We start from the raw sequence: 19,151 nt of genomic DNA on the forward strand, positions 1-19,151 counted from the left end.
TTATTTTTTCTCATTGACATGTTGCTTTTCATTTGACAACATGTTTTCTGCAGTTATAGGTTCGTAGGTATTTACTAAGCTAACGGCTACAAGGGCCTTTTTAAGCCTAGCCATGAAGAATGCTCCAAATTCTGTTCCTGATGAGTTACTTTGAATTTCGTAATTGCAAAATTAGTAATCTGCTTTGAAAATATGTAGGCCAACTTTCTTTTGTTTACTTCAAATATACTGTCAGTGGAAAAGAGGCTGATAATGCAGGTGCTTTCATAAAAACCTTGATAGGTTACGGGCAGGCCCCCCTGCCCATATTTATTCAAGTGTGTTAGCTCTAACCTAGTCCCCGCACATAACTACAGTCCTTCATGTTAACTTACAAAAGAAAACATTTCCCTAACAATGTCACTTTTAAGACAAAATGTGTCTGGAATTTCTGTTATTTGTTTTCTAATTTACCAGTCTGAAAAGGAGAGTGATTACTTCTTTTTTTAATAGGTGTAGAGTTGATAATAGGTCTCCTCAAATTATCTATGGTATGATCCCAGTTATTCTTAGTAAGAGTAATATATAATTATTGACCATGGGGTCAGTAAGGCCAATCTGTAACCAAATGGGATAGGTTATGTTGTGCACAGAAAAGGAAACTAACTGGCTAGCTTTTAAAATGGCCCCAAAGGGCAGCTAGCCTAGTACTTAGCTATGAACCTATAATTTTAGTGTTTGAGTAAGGTAAATGACAACTTGTTGATGTATTGATCATCATTATTTCTGCATATCAGCATATCTAAATAGATTAATTTGTGTATATACATGTGTGTGTGTGTGTGTGTGTGTGTGTGTGTGTGTGTGTGTGTGTGTGTATATATATATATATATATATATGTGTGTGTGTGTGTGTGTGTGTGTGTGTGTGTGTGTGTGTGTGTATCTAAATACATAAAATATATATTTTTGAGATGGGTGTATGTGGAGGTGTGTATATATGTGTATGGGTTTGTGTACATCTGTCTATAGAGATAGATAGACACATACACACACACACACACACACACACACACACACACACACACACACACACACACACACACACATATATATGGGTTTATGTTGTTTTATCGAAGTTACACTTACCCAAATCCGTACTCGCCGAGATGACTTCCAGAATTTTTCACCCAAAAATGAACCATATGGCCACCAGGGTAAAACAATAAATTGGACACAAATTAAACCCACCCCCACATCCCCCCACACCTCCCCAACTAACTGTACCAACTCCAAGACTGCGCTACACTGGGGAAAAGGGCAAAGTTCACCCTGGTGGCCAAGTGGTGCATTTCCTAGTGAAAAATTCCAGTGATTCACGGTTTCACTGTTTACAGGGTTCAGTGAAGTCATCTCAGTGAATACGGATACGGGTAAGTGTAAATTCGGTAAACCAAGGTAGACCCATATATATATATATATATATATATATATATATATATATATATATATATATATATATATTAATTATACTTATAAATATATATAGTCATACATACATATATTGGTGAAATGGCGTCATGCATTTTAATCATATTCTTCAGCAATTTTTCTTGTTCAGACATAGATCAATACACTTTTCTTTCAAAATACATTCTTTTTATTGCAGACCTATAAATAAACTAACTTGACTAAAACTGTCATTGTCCTTCTCTAGGAATTTCAGTCTAACCAAATAAATTTGAAGGTTACGTAGAGTACTTGTTTGCATTTTTATACACAGTGCATTTTGATGTAGACTGTTGGAAAATATGGAGGTAGAAATAGGCATCAAAATAAATATTTAGGGATGCAGAGGTGAATGTGGACATAGATCAAAAGATAGGTTTCCAGATTTTGTCAGCGTCTACTGCTCCGTCCACGTGTGTCCAGTTTGGTTTGTTTGCTGTTTCATCAGTGAATTTTATGAGTACACAGGTTGTGGTGATATACTACCATGATGCATTCAGAGAGCTTGTAAGGTCAGTGAGATGATCATTAACCTGCATCTGTAAATACATAGGGAATGCTGTGCCTGTACTCCAAGTGGATGAGCTGGCAGAAAAATTGGACAATGCTAAGTTTCTGTTCACTTTAATTTTAAGCAAAGGTTATTGGAGAATTCTCCTAGTCCTAAAAAATTAAAGAAAAGGCAACACTTTCTGAATTTTCGCTGAAGACCGAGAAAGCCATCTCCTGAAAATTCAAAATGTCTTGAATTCCCTGTACCAAGCTGGAGTAACTACTAGGGTTGACACCTTTTGTTATGGCTGAAACCAGACTTAGGCCACACCCGTTGCAACTCCCATAACCCCCAATGTCCTGCCCACTTCCCAGCCATTTTGTTATGTCATTGTTGCATTACACAAGGGGGAATGCCCTCTTTTCCGATCATGATGCCTTTTTTCTGCAGATTTACTATGCTTTTTGTAAAAAAAGCATAGTAAATCTGACAATGCAACAAACTCTGATAGCTTGTTTTTTTTTTTTGAAACAGAATACCAGAGTTTGTACAGTGTTTTCCGGACTACTGGATAATCAGTTTGTTTTCAGGATTGTCCGGAAAAAAATGGGTAGGTGGCAGTGCTAGCAACTAGCAATCTGTCTGAGTGCAAATTAGGCATAGAAGAATTACACCATTTGGATTATGTCACTGGCCAAGGTTTAGTAAAACCACAGGCTGAGAAGAGGGAAGCTAGCAAAACTGACCCCTGCTCAGTGCTAAAAAACAAATGATAGTTTTCTTGATTCTGGTTAACTATTTATTTTATTTATTTATTTATTTCAGTTTGATTACCGGGGAAGTCCACTGGGCCAGTGGTGTGCCCATTTTCAGTGGAGGCCCGGGGAGAAAAGCTCCAATAAGCAATATGGTTACAAAGGTTACATAATACATATATGGATACACAGGTTACATAATGCAATGGTAAATACATATATGCAATCAGGTACAGGTGGATAAATTGACATTGAAATACAATTTTGACATAGGTAGCACAGTTTGTAGGTATTTACATTCAGGGCAGTAAGTTTAGACTGACTGGACAATAAGCATCAGTGAATTACTTGATATTTACAATATATACAATACTTGGAGTCAAGAGAGAGAAGATGCTTAGTCTCAGTATGTTAGCTTAGGTTTAATTAGAGAATAGAAAAAGGGGTAATAGTGCAGAGAAAATCAGGAGTATGGAGAGCTCAAAGGGGAAATTCTTAAGATTGTTATGTAGGGTGAAAGCAGGAGCATTTACGTTTAGTGGATAGGTAAGAGAAAAGTAGGGTTTTGAAGGATTCAGAGTTAGGTGTAGTCCTGAGTGAAGGAGGGAGAGAGTTCCATTTTTTGCCTACAGTGAAAGAGAGAAGGAGTTGGCCTGCAGGGCATTTGGGTTTGTGGACAGAGATTAAATTTTGGTGTTCAGATCTCAGAGATCTGGTTGGGATGTAAGGGGAAGGATGTTTGTTAAGGCTGGGCATTTATCTGGATAGAATATTAATTTGTGCGCGGTAGTTAGAAGGAAATAATCTAGGAGGTTTGAGAGTTCCAGCCAGTTCAGAGATTGTAGGGTTAGGCAGTGGTGAGTAGAGGTTTTGGATTTAGTTGCGAATTTGGAGATTTTATTATAGCAAGTTTCGAGTTTGGATGTGTTGGAAGAAGATAGGTTAGTTAGTAGAGGGGCTCCATATAATAGAGAGGGTAGGAGGTAGGTATTAGCAATAGTTTGCCTTGCGGAGTTGGAGAGAAAGCGGTTATTTCTATAGAGCATGCCTAGTTTTTGATGGGTTTTCTTTATGTTTTGTTGGATGTGGATATCAAATTTAAGGTGTTCGTCTATGGTAATGCCAAGGAGTTTTGCAGAAGGGACCACTTCAATGGCAGAGTTGCTTTGGCTAAGGACTTTGAAAGCATTCTTGTCAAAGGAGAAATTTCTGGAGGGAGGAAAGAGAAGTATTTTGGATTTATTAGAGTTGAGAGAGAGATGGTTTTGGTGCGTCCAGTTTTCGGTAGTGGAAAAAGCTGTTTGAGTTTTAGTCAGGAGTTCAGGTAGGTTGGAGGCGGCACAGACTAAGGTAGAGTTGTCTGCATATTGGATAACTGTCGTATTGGGATGATTGAGTGAAGGTTGTTAATGAAAATGTTGAAAAGCATGGGTCCGAGGATGGACCCCTGGGGAACAGAGGTGGGTGTTGGCAAGAAGGAGGCGGTAGAGTTCTTCCATCTGACAGCTTGAGATCTGTCAGATAGGTAGCTGGAGAACCAGGAAAGGGTATCAAGGGAGAGATGAAGGTTGGAGAGATGAAAGAGAAGGTGTTTGTGGGAGATGGTATCAAAGGCTTTGGAAATTTCTAGCAGTACTGTGGATACTAGTAATCCAGAATCACGTGCTCAATTTACTGTGTCTAAGAAGGATAGTAAGGCGGTAGTGGTGCTGTGGCCAGGGTGGAAGCCATGCTGGGTAGGAGTTATGAGGAAATTCTGAGTTAAAAAAGGCATAAGTTGGTGGTGGACACATTTTTCAAGTATTTTTGATAATGGTGAGAGTAGGGCAATTGGGCGGAAATTAGAGATATTGTAGTTTTTGCCTCCTTTGTGAAGAGGTAGAATGAAGGCAGATCACCAGAGTTTGGGTATATAAGACTCTTTTAAAGATCTGTTAATTAGGATGCTTATAGGGAGAGCAATACCATCAGCAGCAGATTTAAGGAAGGAGGAGGGTAAGTTGTCCGGGGCATTTGAGCAAGGCTTTAGTTTTGATAGGAGTCTTTTTATGAAAGTAGTTGGTACACGTTTGAGTTGGAAATTAAGCGTACAGTTATTAGGGATGCTGGGAGTAGAGGAAAGAAAGTTGGATGGATTATTGTCGGGAAAAGATTTGGTTAGATTAGCTATGGATTCTGTAAAAAATGTGTTGAAGTGAGAGCTTAGTTCTGAGTCAGTTAAGCTAGGGTCAGGGCAGGGATTATTCCTGGATCCTGGGTGGAGTAGGGAATTAATAGATTTCCAAAATTGTTTTGGGTTCTTGTTATTGTTGGATTGAAGTTTATTGTAGTAGTTTTTTTTCTGAGGTGATTAGTTTCTTTACTTGGTTGCGGAGTTGGGTGTATTGAAGCAAGGTAGAAGGCATCTTATTTTTTTGGTAGAGCTTCCATGATTTGTCCCTGCAGTGCATGATTTGTTTAGTTTCTTTGGATAGCCAAAGAGCAGAATTAGTCTTGATTCGTTTGTTTCTTGGTGGGGCTTGGGAGTTGAGGGTTTTCAGGAAGATAGAGTTAAAATATTCTACTGCATTGTCAAGGGGAAGAGTATATAGGATTTGCCAGTTTATGTATTTAAAAGTGTTTGAGAAATTTGAGGGGTTGAAGTTGCTGAAATTGCGAGTGTGGATATAGTGGTGTTGGTGTTTAGTATTGTTGGTTGAGCGATGTATGAAAGCAGGGAGATGGTCACTGAAAGTCTCTGGGATAGTACCAGAGAGAGTTATTTTGTTAGGATGGGAGACTAGGACCCAGTAGATTATGGATCCTGGGGGGTGGTGTTTGTTAGGGTGAGTAGTTGTATGAATTACTTGAGAGAAATTGTAGCGGTTGATGAATAAGTTGTGGGAAGGTGAGTTGATTTTATTCCAACCAATATTAACATCGCCTAGAATGTAGGTTTTGAATTTTATTTTAGTTGAGGCCTAGTGAAGAATATTTTCAAGGGTAGAGATGTTGTCACCTGGGGAAATATATAGGGAGATAATGCAGATATTTTTATGTTTATTTAATTGTAGGAGACAAGCGGTTAGTTCAGTATTTTTGAATTTTGGAATTGGAGTTTGTAGAGGGATTAGTGAGAGAAGGTTGGAGTAGATTAGAGCAGAGCCTCCACCTTTTCTGTTTAAACGGTCACTTCTATGGATTTGGAATCCAGGTGGCAGGATTTCGGAGTCAGCAATATGGGGTTTTAGTCAGGTTTCTGAGATGGCTAGGATGTCAGGTTGGTTGTGGGAAATCCAAACTTGTATTTGGTGTATTTTGTTATTAAGGCTTTGGACATTTGTGGTAAAGAACTTAACAGTGTTAGGAGAGGAAGTAGAAGAAGAAGAGGGAGGGGGGAGAATGGATGTGTGTAATGGATGAAGTGGGGGTCGGGAGGAGTTTGTTGTGAGGCAAGGGCCAGGGTTAGGATGGATTTCTCCAGATAAGGCCAGGTCATTATTGGGAATAACTTTTAGCTTTTTGGGTTTATTTAGAAGGAAGCTGTTTGGGGCTAGTAGTGATTTAAGAATGAAGGTATTTGTTGTGGTGGAGAAGAGTTTGGGGTGGAATAGGTGCAGTAGGTTAGGAGAAATAAGAGAGGATGTTATTGTACGGAAGTGGGTTGCTAGAAATGTTTTTTGGAGAGTGCATGGGGTGGTTCGAGTAGGAGGTAGGCATAGGGGTGTTTTGGAAGAGTAAGAAGTAGCAAAATAAACAGGAATTAGTAGCACAAGAAGGGAGCATGGGGCAAGGATAGTATAAATGGTATGGGAGGACATACTTGGAGAATGTGAGGAAAATGAAGGGAGAGATGTTTGAGGAAGTTTACAGGTTAATTGAGAAGAGGTAGAGGAAGTAGAAGGGGATGTAAGTCTTTACAGGGAGAGAGAGAGAGAGACTGAGTAAGGAGGACAGGGTGGGTCAAGTGGGGTTGGGAGGAGTAGGAAAGGGAGGGGTGGTAAGGAGAGGATAGTAATTAGTTAATTGGTTTGGGTGGGAGGGGTTAGTTAGGAATAAATGTAGAGGTATTGGGTGCGGGTGGGGATTGGGGGCAGGGTAGGGGAGCAGAGTGAGCCCGTAGGGCGAACGGAGCGAGAAGAGCCAAAGGAAGGAAAAAATTGGAGGAAAACAATCAGTAGAGTGTGAGAGCCAGAAGGTAAGTTTGCACAGTTATGCTAAGTAAAAAGACTGACAGCAAGTTAGAGTTGTGGTTGGAAATGAAAGAGAAATAACAGTAGAAGAAGGTCAGAGGCTATGAGGGATAGGGATGGGTAAGTGTAGAGTGGAGAAGTGGAATGGGTATTCCAAGGAGAATAGTGAAACTGAGATCAGTAAAAGAGTTTTCTAAGAAGTAAATGGAGAGATAAGGAGAGGAGTAGGAAAGAAGCTAGAGACAGCGGAATGGTGGAAGAGCGCCACCTAGTGGGCAGTCAGTTTAATACAACAGAGAGCCCTGTAGGGGAAAATCCTGTTAGGTGAAAGGAGGGAGCTTACGTACAACAAGAGTGGGGGTAAAGAAATATAGAGGGGGAGTAAGGTTATTTTAAAGGACAGGAAGAAGCAAAAATATGTAAAATAGAGAGAGTAGGGTAATTCAGTGGGCAAGAAGAGGGAGAGCTTTGGCTGCTGGCTGACCAGGCAGGGAAGCGTACAGCGACCTACAAGAAAGTATGTACTACCTTCAAACTGGCAAAAATAGGTACAGCACTACACATACTTTCACTTACAATGCCTTGCAGGGAGCCGGATGGGTTTTAGTTTTAGAGAATAAATGTCCTTGTTTGTGGGGAACTACTGTTCAGTGTTTATTCTGAAATTCACTACAATTGAGTGCCCCATGTTTGACCTGACCAGGGGATTCTTTATTTGCAGAAATTCATAACACACATAAAGAAGTATCCAAACAAAGAAATAAATAAGGAAATGAACAAATTAGTAAAAATATCCTTCAAATTCACCTTACTCTTTCTGAAACAACCAAAACTTTATCAACCTTATAGAGTAGTCCAGATTCCATATTTTATTAAATAATAATTTTATTATTCATGCTTGCCAAATACACAGTAAGACGTTGTCCTGTTCGATTCTCAGCTAAAGTGTCATCTGTGTGGAGACATGCGTGAGTGGGCGTACCTTCGTTGAAGGTTGTATGTCAGGGCTGGCAAATCGGTACGTAAATATCTACTGCCAATCATTAGCGGACCAGAGTTCCGCTGTGGCGATCCCTAACTGGGAAAAGCCGAAAGAAGAACATCTGTGGAAACCAAATTAATCAACAGTACACTCTGGCCTTCTCAGGCCAGGGGATGAGTCTTTGCAAGGCTGTATGCAAGACAATGTAAACTGGGACTGACTATTACAAAGTTGAAGAGTACAAATTTTGAATACAGGTGGAACATGTTTTGAAAGGTACATTTGTGAAATGTTCATATGAACCTTTAAGTGAGAAGCATGAGGGATGAGAAGAGTTCCAAATACAGTGATTTGTTAAAGGTAATGTTACATCAGAGTTCTGCATGCATGAAATTGATAAGAAAAAGTATACAGATGAAGTTTTTTCCCTTATTCTTTGAGATTGTTTTGAAACTTTTAGTAGGCAGTCTTCCAGCACTGTTTATTAATAAACAAGTACTTTTCACATCCTGAAGCTTCATTCTTAACTGAGTGAAAAAGGTAAAAGTCTGTTTAATTTTGGACTTTATCAACTGCACTCTGCCATTTTGGCTAGACTTGTAGACTCAGACATGTTCAATGGAGACAGCTTTGCAGTTGTTAAACAAACATTTATTTAAAAGGAAATGAAAGTAATACATTCTATACAGCTTGGGGAAACAAAAGAAAAAATAGTCACACGTATCCTGTGCTTACCCTCTTACAGAAGCAAGTTCAACGTAATCCAGTTAGTTCATATCAAATTTTCAGAGTCCAGTTCAACAGTTTCAGCAAACTCTGATACTGGTTCCCAAAGCAGCTCAGTAATAAGAAGTCTCAGTCTTTCCATGGACACTCTTTTATATATATATATATATATATATATATATATATATATATATATATATATATATATACAGATATAGATATATACACACACACACACACACGTATATATATATATATATATATATATATGTATAGATAGCTATGCAGGTTGTTTCCCTCCCTCTCAGACAACAGCTTCTCAAGCACAGCTTCAGTTCCTGTCTCAGTACAACCGCTTCCTAAATACAAGTTATGTGCTCCTCAAGGCCCTAAGTACTGCCTTCTCTTTTCACTCATAGCTATCTGTATCTTCCCAAGATCTCAAAAGGTCATGAAAATCTCCTCAACTGATTGAAGCTAATTTATACTGCCAGAAGTGGCTTGATCCTCTGTTAATAACTAATAACTATGGATATCTGTCTCACTCTGACATGGCTGCCTTGAAAGCTCCAGTCCGCTAATGATTGGCAGTAGATTTTTACTGTGCCGAGGTGCCAGCTTGACACCCAACCTTCAATGAAGGCATGCCCATTCACGCATGTCTTTTGAACGCCACTCGACCGTGGAGAGGACAGATACCTGGCACATTTTCATTAACTTTCTGGCACTAGACTCCTCAAGCATAGCATAACATAACATAGCTATAACATAACATAACATAACAACATAACATAACAGAACATCCCTTAGCTCCTTCAGCCTTATTTTGCTTTCAATTACCTGTCAGTACACTACAGCTTAATAGAGAAAATGCAATTTAAGAAACTTGAAAATATAAAGCTACTACTAATATGAAAATGTCTCTTGCATAATTTTGCATCTGTTTTTCAGCTTTCCTTTCATATAAACAGATTATAAACATTTTATTTGATTCATTTCTGAAAAAACTACAAGCTAATAGGTGTTTAGTGAAGAATAATCATGACACATAATATTTTTCCGTAACAGTCCCCCATATGACACTATGAGTGTCACATAACACACACAATTATATTTAAATTTTTCTTAATTTGATAAAGTGTGCCTCAGTGTCGTAGTATTCATCAACTGCCATAATTTGTTCATCATTAGATAATTTTATAAGTGGCATTGCGCGTGCAGGTGAGATTAGGCGTTTTGTTATCACAACCTTTAGAAGAAAAAATATTAAAATAATTAAACAATAATACCGATTATTGTAATGATACTTTGTAATATACTGTTTCTTAGGTTACCAAATGTACTGTTCAACCATCCAAAAAGTGTCCATTGTTTAGTTATGCTGTTCAGGTCCTTGGCCCTCTGCTCCATGAAATTGGCCAACTTTTCTTATTCATCATGACAGTCACTAATATAGGAACAACACTGACTTCCTAAGAGGGTACATGACCCCCCCCCCCCCAGCATCTAGCATTATGTTAAGTGCCAGTCGGTTTTATAATACCAAGTTTGAATTTCAGTCAGTTCTCAATTTGCCATCCTGATGTGATATGAATGATTTGCTACCTCTTGAAAATTTGAGCAAGCATGGTGATTTCGAGCATTGTCCTTTGCACTCCATACCCAGGAGTAAAGACTGAAAATACTTGCCCTGCCGAGTGAATTACCCATTTATTTCTCAGTCTGCCTGCTGGAGGGTTCTCAAAATGCTGAATAGCATGAGTGATATAGCACACAAAACAACCTCCTGACCAGTTTGTGGGTAACCAGGGGTAGGCATGATTACCTGAAATGTAGTAACAATCCTCTATCATGCCCATGCCATGCCCCCAGTCATAGCTTTTTAAGTGTAAGAGTTTAACATACTTTCATGTGTAGTGTTATTGCATCTGCTAGTTCTCATTGGTACAGTCCCATTTCTGGCATAACATGTGTCTCCACGATTTGTTGTTGCAAGCTGAAGATAGACAACCTTTGAAAAGTCATTCACATTATGCCAAGTTAGATTAATGTCACTAAGTTCTTTTTGAAATATCACTTGAGATGCAGAGATTGGAATCGTGGGAATCCCTGCTTTAGAATGATGAGGTATATGTGAACACACCCGGTAGTTTCTCACATTTAAGTCCACAGCATACTTTTGAAGAACCAACAGGAAACTATTTTCTCTTGGCTAGTTTCTAAGAGGAAATAGCAACAAAATCAAAATAGAAGTACCTGTTGTCACTGGATGCATCATGGACTGCCATATGAGGTGATTTTCTTTTTTAATCCTATACTGGAGCAGGTGGTTCATTCTTCGTGCATCGATCTTCCTTTGCTAACAATGAAGATTATGACAACTTTGAATGTTATATGGTCAAGACCATATGTTTGAAGTTGTCATACTTCAAATGCAAAAAAAAAAAAAAAAAAAAAAAAGAAATAACTTACCTGACAGTTGCAAGCCCCCCTGCACCCCACACCCCCTAATCTTTAAATATATCAACTCTGAAGCTGTGCTACAGTGCAGTAAAGGGAAAATTCACTTTGATGCATTGCAGTGCGGTCTTGGAGTTGGTATATTTAAAGAGCGGGGGCCCCCCTGCTTACAACCCTTTATTTCATTTTCCTTTTTTTTTTTTTTTTTTAATGTGGTCGAAGTTTTGTAAGTTCGAACATATCGGTTCTAACATATGGTGTTCAAACTTACAAAACTTCGACTATGTGATACAGACCCGGGCCCCCACACAACATGTTTTTCTACAAAGAGATTAATGAATCCAAGTTGATAATCCTGTGCAGAAAACTGCAGTATAAGTGGTGAGCAGCACTTGAACAGTAGCTTTCCAGTTTGGACTCAAACAGTTCTTTCTTTGGAAAATTTTACATAAACCCACTCACCAGGTCACAGTTAGTGATAAGGCTGGCTAGGAGGTTGAGGAAGAGCTTTTTGTACATTTCTGTGGTACTGCTGTAAGAAATGAATATGTTCTGTGCAGTAAGACAATACAACATCATCCGTTAGAGTTAATTCGTCATTTGATACGGGGGAGTAGCTGCAAGGGCCATGGGTCTCCCCATTAATATCTCATAGGGGCTCAATCTCATTGTAGTATTTCATGTACTCCTCATACTCATTAGTGCTAAGGGAAGTGCCTCTGGCCATTTAATGTTTGTCTCAGTACAAATCTTCTAAATCTTGTATTTAAGGGTTCTAGTGACCCTCTCTACTAATACAGATGACTATGGATGGTTGGGACAGCAAAGACTTAACCTAGTGCTAGCAAATTCTTGCATAGTTCTCTGGTCAGAGAATTATTAAAATGTGTTCCCTGATCACTATTGATATTACAAGGTACACCAAATCTACGAATAAATTCAAAAAGAAGTTTCTTAACAAGCGTCACAGAACCTGCTTTATGACATGGGCAAGCTTCCATCCTTGCAGAAAACATGCAGACTAGTACCAAAACATGGTGTAAATTATGAACCTCTGGCATCTGGACAAAGTGCAGCTGCACATTAACAACAGGTCCCCAAGGTGGTAAACATGCTATTGTTGCTAACTTTGTATTCTAAACATACTGCACAATTGTTAACGTGCTGAATTATCAAAAAGGAGACATGAGGAGCATACCAACTTTGGGTAATTTGATTAAATAAAGCTACCTTACCTGCATGGGCTGGTAAATGTTATGCCCTTACCAGGTAAGGCAGCATGGAGGCAGGTGCCAACAGTTCGCTGTCTGGATGTTACCATAACCTGTTGGCGGATTTACTATATCCGTCTTTAAGCCACCTTTGAACTTCTCCCTGTGATGCTTCAGCTTGGAAAGCTGATACTCTGTTAAAATCAAACACACCATCACTGTTAGATTCTTGCAATAACTTCACATGTAATTTGGCATATAGTTCTTCTACAACTTGCTTAGCAGCTTTTTCTACCAAATTATTTCCCTTTGAAACAGTGTCTTATACCCTTTTAATGGGCACTACATTTAACTACTGCTAATTCTTTAGGTAACAAAAGAGCATCTTAAAGAGCACTGGCATAAAAATAATTTTTAATCCAAGCTCCTGTTGAAGTTAAGAATCCCTCTGTTTTCAAAGTTGCTCAAAGTCATGTACTACACCAAAAGCATAGCGATTGTCAGTGTAGACACTGGCAACTTTGTCTTTGGCTAACTCACAAGCCCTTTGTAGAGCCACTAACTCAGCTTCCTGGACAAAAAATACATTTTCTGGTCTTTGTTGAAGCAAAATCTAATTACTGGTACAGATTGGTAATCCTGCGACCAAATTTCCATTTTGATCTCATCCACAGGAACCATCCACAAATAGGTCCAGTTCAGTATTGGGCATAGGAGTGTCCTTGAAGTCATTCCTAGAAGAAAGCAGATAATCAGTGACACACACGCAGTCATGCTGTTCATCGTCCTCAGCAGTAGGTAACAAAGATGCAGGATTTAGAATAGAACAGCCGATGAGAGAAATAGATGGATCAGAAAGAAGAGAAAGTTCATCATAACTCTCAGCTGTCCAGATTTTCACAGAATGCTCAGATTTTTGCCTTGTATTTTTTGGTCTATTCCTTATAAAATATGTAGTCTTCTGGATTTCTGTGGCAAATCAGTGAGGACTAAACCAACTAAATAATGACAGGCATTTGAGTTTCAGACTTCATATCCTTCAGAAAATGTATTGTAATGCAAGATTGTTTATTCTAGCAACTTCTTAAGCTTATAACAGCAATATTTAAAAGTTGTTCCTGTTTTTAGGGCTTTGTTCCCCCCATTTTTCTTGGCCGTATCCAAATTTTTTGTGCTAAGAGGTTGAGAGCTATGAAGTTCATATTTAGTTAGCTGTGCAGTTGAGAGAGGTTGAGTTTTCATTTTAAGTAAGAGACATGCTACAGAATGAGGGATGGCTACCGTAAGATCATGCCCGAGCACCAGTGATTGTGCAAAATTGACTAGAATGGTGGCAGTGGCCACCTCCCTTAAACATGGTGGAAATCCCTTTGCAACAGAATCAAGTGCTGTACTGTAATAAGCTAATGGATGATAGTTGTCCCCATGTTTCTGTGCAAGCACTCCCCTGAGCAAATCTGTTTCTTTCATGACAAAATAAAATTAAAGTCTTTCCATAATCTGATAACCCTAAAGCTGGGGCAGTAGCTAAAGCTTGCATTAAATTCTGAAATTAATTTTCCTCCTCACTATCCCAAGGAAGGAGCTCTGGTGTTTCCTGTGATTTGTCAAAGGTTTAGCAATTTCTGCATAGTTAGAACTCCGCTGTCAGAAATATCCTGTCATAGTTAAAAAAGATCTAAGCTGATGTTGAGTAGTTGGTCGTGGGGACTTCAGCTATTGCCTCAATATGACATAGTAGCATCTGCCTGCTACCCTGAGATATCAGATGAGCAAGGTAATGTACCTGAGATGACCACAGCTGTAATTTTTCTCTTGACACCTTATGTCCTTTTTCTACAAGAAAAGTTAAAAGATGTAGTGTGTCCTGCTGACACTGCTGAAAAGAATCAGATGATATTAGTAAATCATCTACATATTGCACTAACACAGACTCACCTGCAAATGTCACATCTTCCAAATCTTTGTTTTTGGAATTTGAGAAAATAATGAAGGAGATGTAGTCTATCCCTGTGGTAACTGTGCCCATGTACTGTATACTGCTGTCCCTTATAAGTAAAGGCAAACAAAAACTGAGTTTCAGGGTGGATAGGTATAGAAAAGAATGCTGAACACAGATCTGTATTAGAAAAGTATTTGGCTATAGATGGTATGCAACTTAAGTAGTGTTGCTGGATTTGGAACCACAAGAAGAGTTGGTAATACTGCATTATTTACAGCCCTCAAATCTTGCACAAACCTATAAGCATCCTTTCCTGGCTTCTTTACAGGCAGAATAGGAGTATTACAAGGGCTTTTAGCTGGCAGTACTGTCCCTTGTTGTATTAAGGAATGAATTAGAAGTTTGACTCCCTATTCTGCTTCTGGTTTCAGTGGATACTGAGGAACTCTAGGAAGAGGTTTACATGGATCCAGTTTTATGTTTACTGGGTGTGCAGATATTAATATACCTACTTCATTAGCATGTTTAGCCCATAAGTTAGCAGGTACCAGCTGCAACAGTTCCTCATCTGTGTGTATACCTTTAACAGGCTGTTCCTCAACTTGTGCTAAGACTGCTAATAATTCCCCCTCTGATTCTGTTGGAACATCCAAATACACCCCCTTCTGGTGTGCAATAAATAGTAGTGTCTATATTACATTATTGTACGATTAAAATAGCGAACACTATTTCATTGTACCAATAATGTCTAAACCACAAAATATCGAACACACGGAACAGCAAATTGCTCCGCAAAAAAATAAATAAATAAAAATACTTAAACACAAAGATAAGTGGGGGGCTTCACCCCCCCCCCCCACCTCACTACTTAAATATACCAACTCCGAGATCGCACCATAGTGGAGGAAATGGCAAAGTCCCGAAGACGGGCCACCAAATTTTTTCCCTGGGAAAAAATGTGATGTTCCGTGTCTTCGCTATTTTGCCATTTCGACAGTATCGGATCGACTAAATAGCTTTCGCTAATTAGTCCATTCGATACGCTAATATAGACCCTAAATAGTATAACCCAGTTTGCATAACAGATCTCTTCCTAGCAAGTTCACTGGTGCAGTAGTACTCAGAAGGAAAGAATGCCTTTCTTCAATTGGTCCTAAAGAAATGGATATAGGTTCTGAAATAGGATACTTAACAGTAGCATTTGTTACTCCAACTGCCTTTACTTTATGTTTGGATACTAGTATCTGACAATCTAAGGTAATTTTTAATTGAGACCTAGCAGTTCTAGTGTCCACCAGGAAAGGAATTCCCTTTGAATTTATTTTTTCCTTAACACAGGGTCCCTTTTGATCTACTGGCAGCAGAGGTCCAAGATTTATTTCTGGTTTATTACTCTGACATAGTCAGTATGGTGATTCCTAACTCTTTCCAATTTGAGGAAGTGATGGAGGAAATGCGACATTATTATAATTTGGCTGCCATTCAGTTCAGGTATCTTGGACTCTCAGCATTTGCTTGTGTGGGCATTCTCCTCTCCAATCTCCTGCTTCACCACAATTGAAGCAGAATCCATCAGGGCAGGGTGGGCACTCCTGCTCATTGTTGCCAACCAGCTACACCTTGTTCCACTTCACCAGCACTCTTACTAAGTCCTCTAGCAATTCCTCTCCCTCTTCCCCTGCCTCTGCTCCATCCCCTTGGGGCTTCTAACTGCCTTATTTGCAAAGTTAGCAGCTTATCCTCACTATACTTTTTCTGTTTTTCCTGATATTCAGTGCAGTGATTTGCAGCACTTAATAAGGACTCCAAGTCTTTTACTCACCATTCTATAAGCACTTGCTTTATTTGATTTTGTACAGGGACTTGCAAAACCTGCACAAAGGCAGCTGCAATAGTTTTTATTTTATTTTTATATTTGTTAGCCAGGTTAGTCTAATTGGGCTCAGAGAGCCCTTTTTCAGCAGATACCCAAGGAGGAAAAGCTCCAGGAAAGTAATTGGTAAAAATAAGAAAAAAAAACTAACAATTCAAGTTGTAAATTACTTAACAGTACAAAAACAGAGAAAAAGAAATATACAACAGGAGTATTTACAAGGCAAAAGTACAGTATTTTGAGAATGCATTAGCAATAATTTTGAGAAATTTGGTTAGCATTAAATTATATACAAAGAATAATGCGTTAAAATAAAAAAATATTTTCTAATTTGTAATGTACAGTTCAGAGTAACATCATGACATAGTCCATCAAAGATGCATTTAATAGCATAGGTATTAACTGCAGAGAGAGTGACGTGTAGACAGTTGAGATAGGAAATACCAGGCAAATATGTTAATCTATGTCAATAGCTGGCTTAGCTTGTTCTTCTGGATTTGGTATTCCTGAATGTCTAGTAAACACTGCTTTGAGATGAATAAAATAATCTGCAGGGGGCTTACATGTCTGTGTCTTAGACCCAGTGGCGGCTAGTGACTTCAAATCACAGGGGGGCTGCAGGAGACAGCTGAATGGGTGGAGTCAAGGGGAGGGGGTGTGGTCAACCAGAAAGGGGAGGAGCTATGCACAAAACCACAAAAAACTAACTTTAATTAAATACGCTGCCCTGGGTGGCAAACCATCATTATGAAAGTCCAATCAAGACAAAAATAAGTGTAGAAGAATAAAAATATTTCAATGCATTGGCTGCATGACAGCTTACTTAATATCTAGATGGAAACAAAAGGTTGTGAGGCATGAAAAAATAAATTACTTTTTAAATACATTACTGGAATGCCAGTCAAAATCAAGTATAAGAAAAACCAGAAGCACTCAACTCAAACCACTTCTCCTTGCACTGCAGTTCTAATTATAATATATTCAGCTTTATTAAAGTACCAAGTAACATGCTGAAAGTAGAAATCTATGTGATGCCCCCACTTGTAAAAATGTTTCTTATCCAAAAGAGACCTGCTGCCTGACAACTTGTTTCGTGGGGAAAACATGATAAAAGTAAAAAATGAAAAGCAGACAAAAAACAAGCTCAAGATACATTGCTTAAAGGATTACTGTACAGGTTATGGACCACACATGATTGGCATTCTGTTTAGTTTACGGGTAAAGTCTGTAGAGATGACTGGAAGTCTCCAACAAGTGTAATGAGCTTTTTAAAATAATGGAATCCTGTCCTTTAATACCCAAGGCTTATACATTATCTAGTCAAGTATTCTCTGCATGGCAACAACAGAGAGGCTTTCAATGTTGGCAATTCTTTAACAGTATGCTTATTAAAGCTTACTTGCATCTTACGATCTCAGACACGCTTACCTTATGGTCATTAAAGCATTGCTACTTAAACACAGAGCAACAGGCACTTTGAGTAATAAGCATAAATCTGAGTAATAAGCATAAATCAACAGTACAAAAATATGACAGAAACCAGACCATTCTGCAAAATCAAGGACAGATGAAAAGCCACTGTAGTACTTATGCAGTGTGTCCTCCCCATCCAAGGTAGATACAACTACTCCTTGCCTTGCTTGGACACATCCAGAGTCACTACAAGCATGTCACAATTTGAAATCTCTCTGGCTGACTGTGATGGCCCTGACACATTTGTCATACCTCTCAACCTCAAGAGCAAGAAATCTAGACAAAGCCATACATAGAAGTGGGACAAAGACCCAAAAATAAGGACAATTTTTAAATATTGCTCTAATAAACTTAGAAAGATAATAGAATAGGTCTTGCATTAGTATGAATTTTCTGAAGGGTATAAAATCTGAAACTCAAATGTCTGTCATTTTCTAACTTCAGTCTTTAGTGATTTGTCACTAACTTGCCAAAAAACACAACTTTATGAAAAATGGACCAAAAATATGATGCAAAAATATAAAATAGACACACAATACAGCTGCTACCTGTCAAAGAAGGGACACTTTAATATTAGTACTGCTACCTTGAGCTGCTGACAAAATAAAAGAATCTACATGCATTTCAAGTAATCTATAACTTTGATTATTACAGTTATTTCTTAATTGTAAACTCTCCATGTTTTCTTCCAAAATTGCTATTTTGCGGAGGGATTATTAGGGGGAAGTGCAACATTTTGAGCCAAAAATTGGGGACAGTTGAGAGGTTGGCTATGCCTAATTCTATAAAGCAATTTATTTGCATGTACCTATCAACCTGTTAATGCAGTAAATCTGAACTAGGCCAAATATATTGGGGGCACATATAAACAGTACTAAAAATTGCTCTTGTATAAATTGAGACAGTTGGTAGAACAGCTCTTACTTTAACATGCATTTTTCTGAAGGTTATGAAGTCTGAAACTTATTATTTAGCGACTTAATTCCTAAATGATTTGCCAGAAAACTACAAATTTTATGAAGAACAAACCAAAAATAAGAAGCAAAAATCTATTCATTCTTTGAAAATCTGGACAGTTGGGAGGTATAGTTCAGCTGGGCCTGTCTGAGTTTGCTGCCCTTCCCCCCTGACAAAATAATGGTTGAATGGAGCCTCTGCAGCCATTCCAATGAACCATTACTTGGCTATTTCACTCCATTTACCATAAACACTAATGTGCATACTGCTTTACTTCTATGATGAGTTGGACTTCATTTGAAAGTTTTATTTTGTATTTTACAGCACAAACACTAAGTCATCTGTTAAACAAAGCAATGCAGTCTCACAATGAAAACTTAGCATTAAAACTTCTCTGCCCTTGAAACTCACATTCATTGAAACAGCATTGAAACCCACATTCAAAGAAAATACATTTTGCCAGTGGCAGATAAAGATTAATTTTGGGCTGTTTTCAAATCATAGGCCCCTTGCATATGAAACATACATGTGCTCTTTGATACACCTTCCTCATTGTACTAAAATTATATTCCTTGTACAATACAGTACACTTGTTAGAGGGTGTTTTAAATTTGTTTTG

The 19,151-nt window shown here is 38.4% G+C and overlaps 1 protein-coding gene across 2 annotated transcripts in view; it reads left to right on the forward strand.

Moving 5' to 3' along the window:
- Positions 1-19,151, forward strand: part of ZNF704 (zinc finger protein 704) — a 1,522,633-nt gene that overhangs the window by 1,010,743 nt on the left and 492,739 nt on the right. The window lies entirely within an intron of this gene.

The sequence above is a fragment of the Protopterus annectens genome, chromosome 3.part0 (genome assembly GCF_019279795.1).
Source record: "Protopterus annectens isolate FY-2018-M chromosome 3.part0, PAN1.0, whole genome shotgun sequence".
NCBI classification, from domain to species: domain Eukaryota; kingdom Metazoa; phylum Chordata; order Ceratodontiformes; family Protopteridae; genus Protopterus; species Protopterus annectens.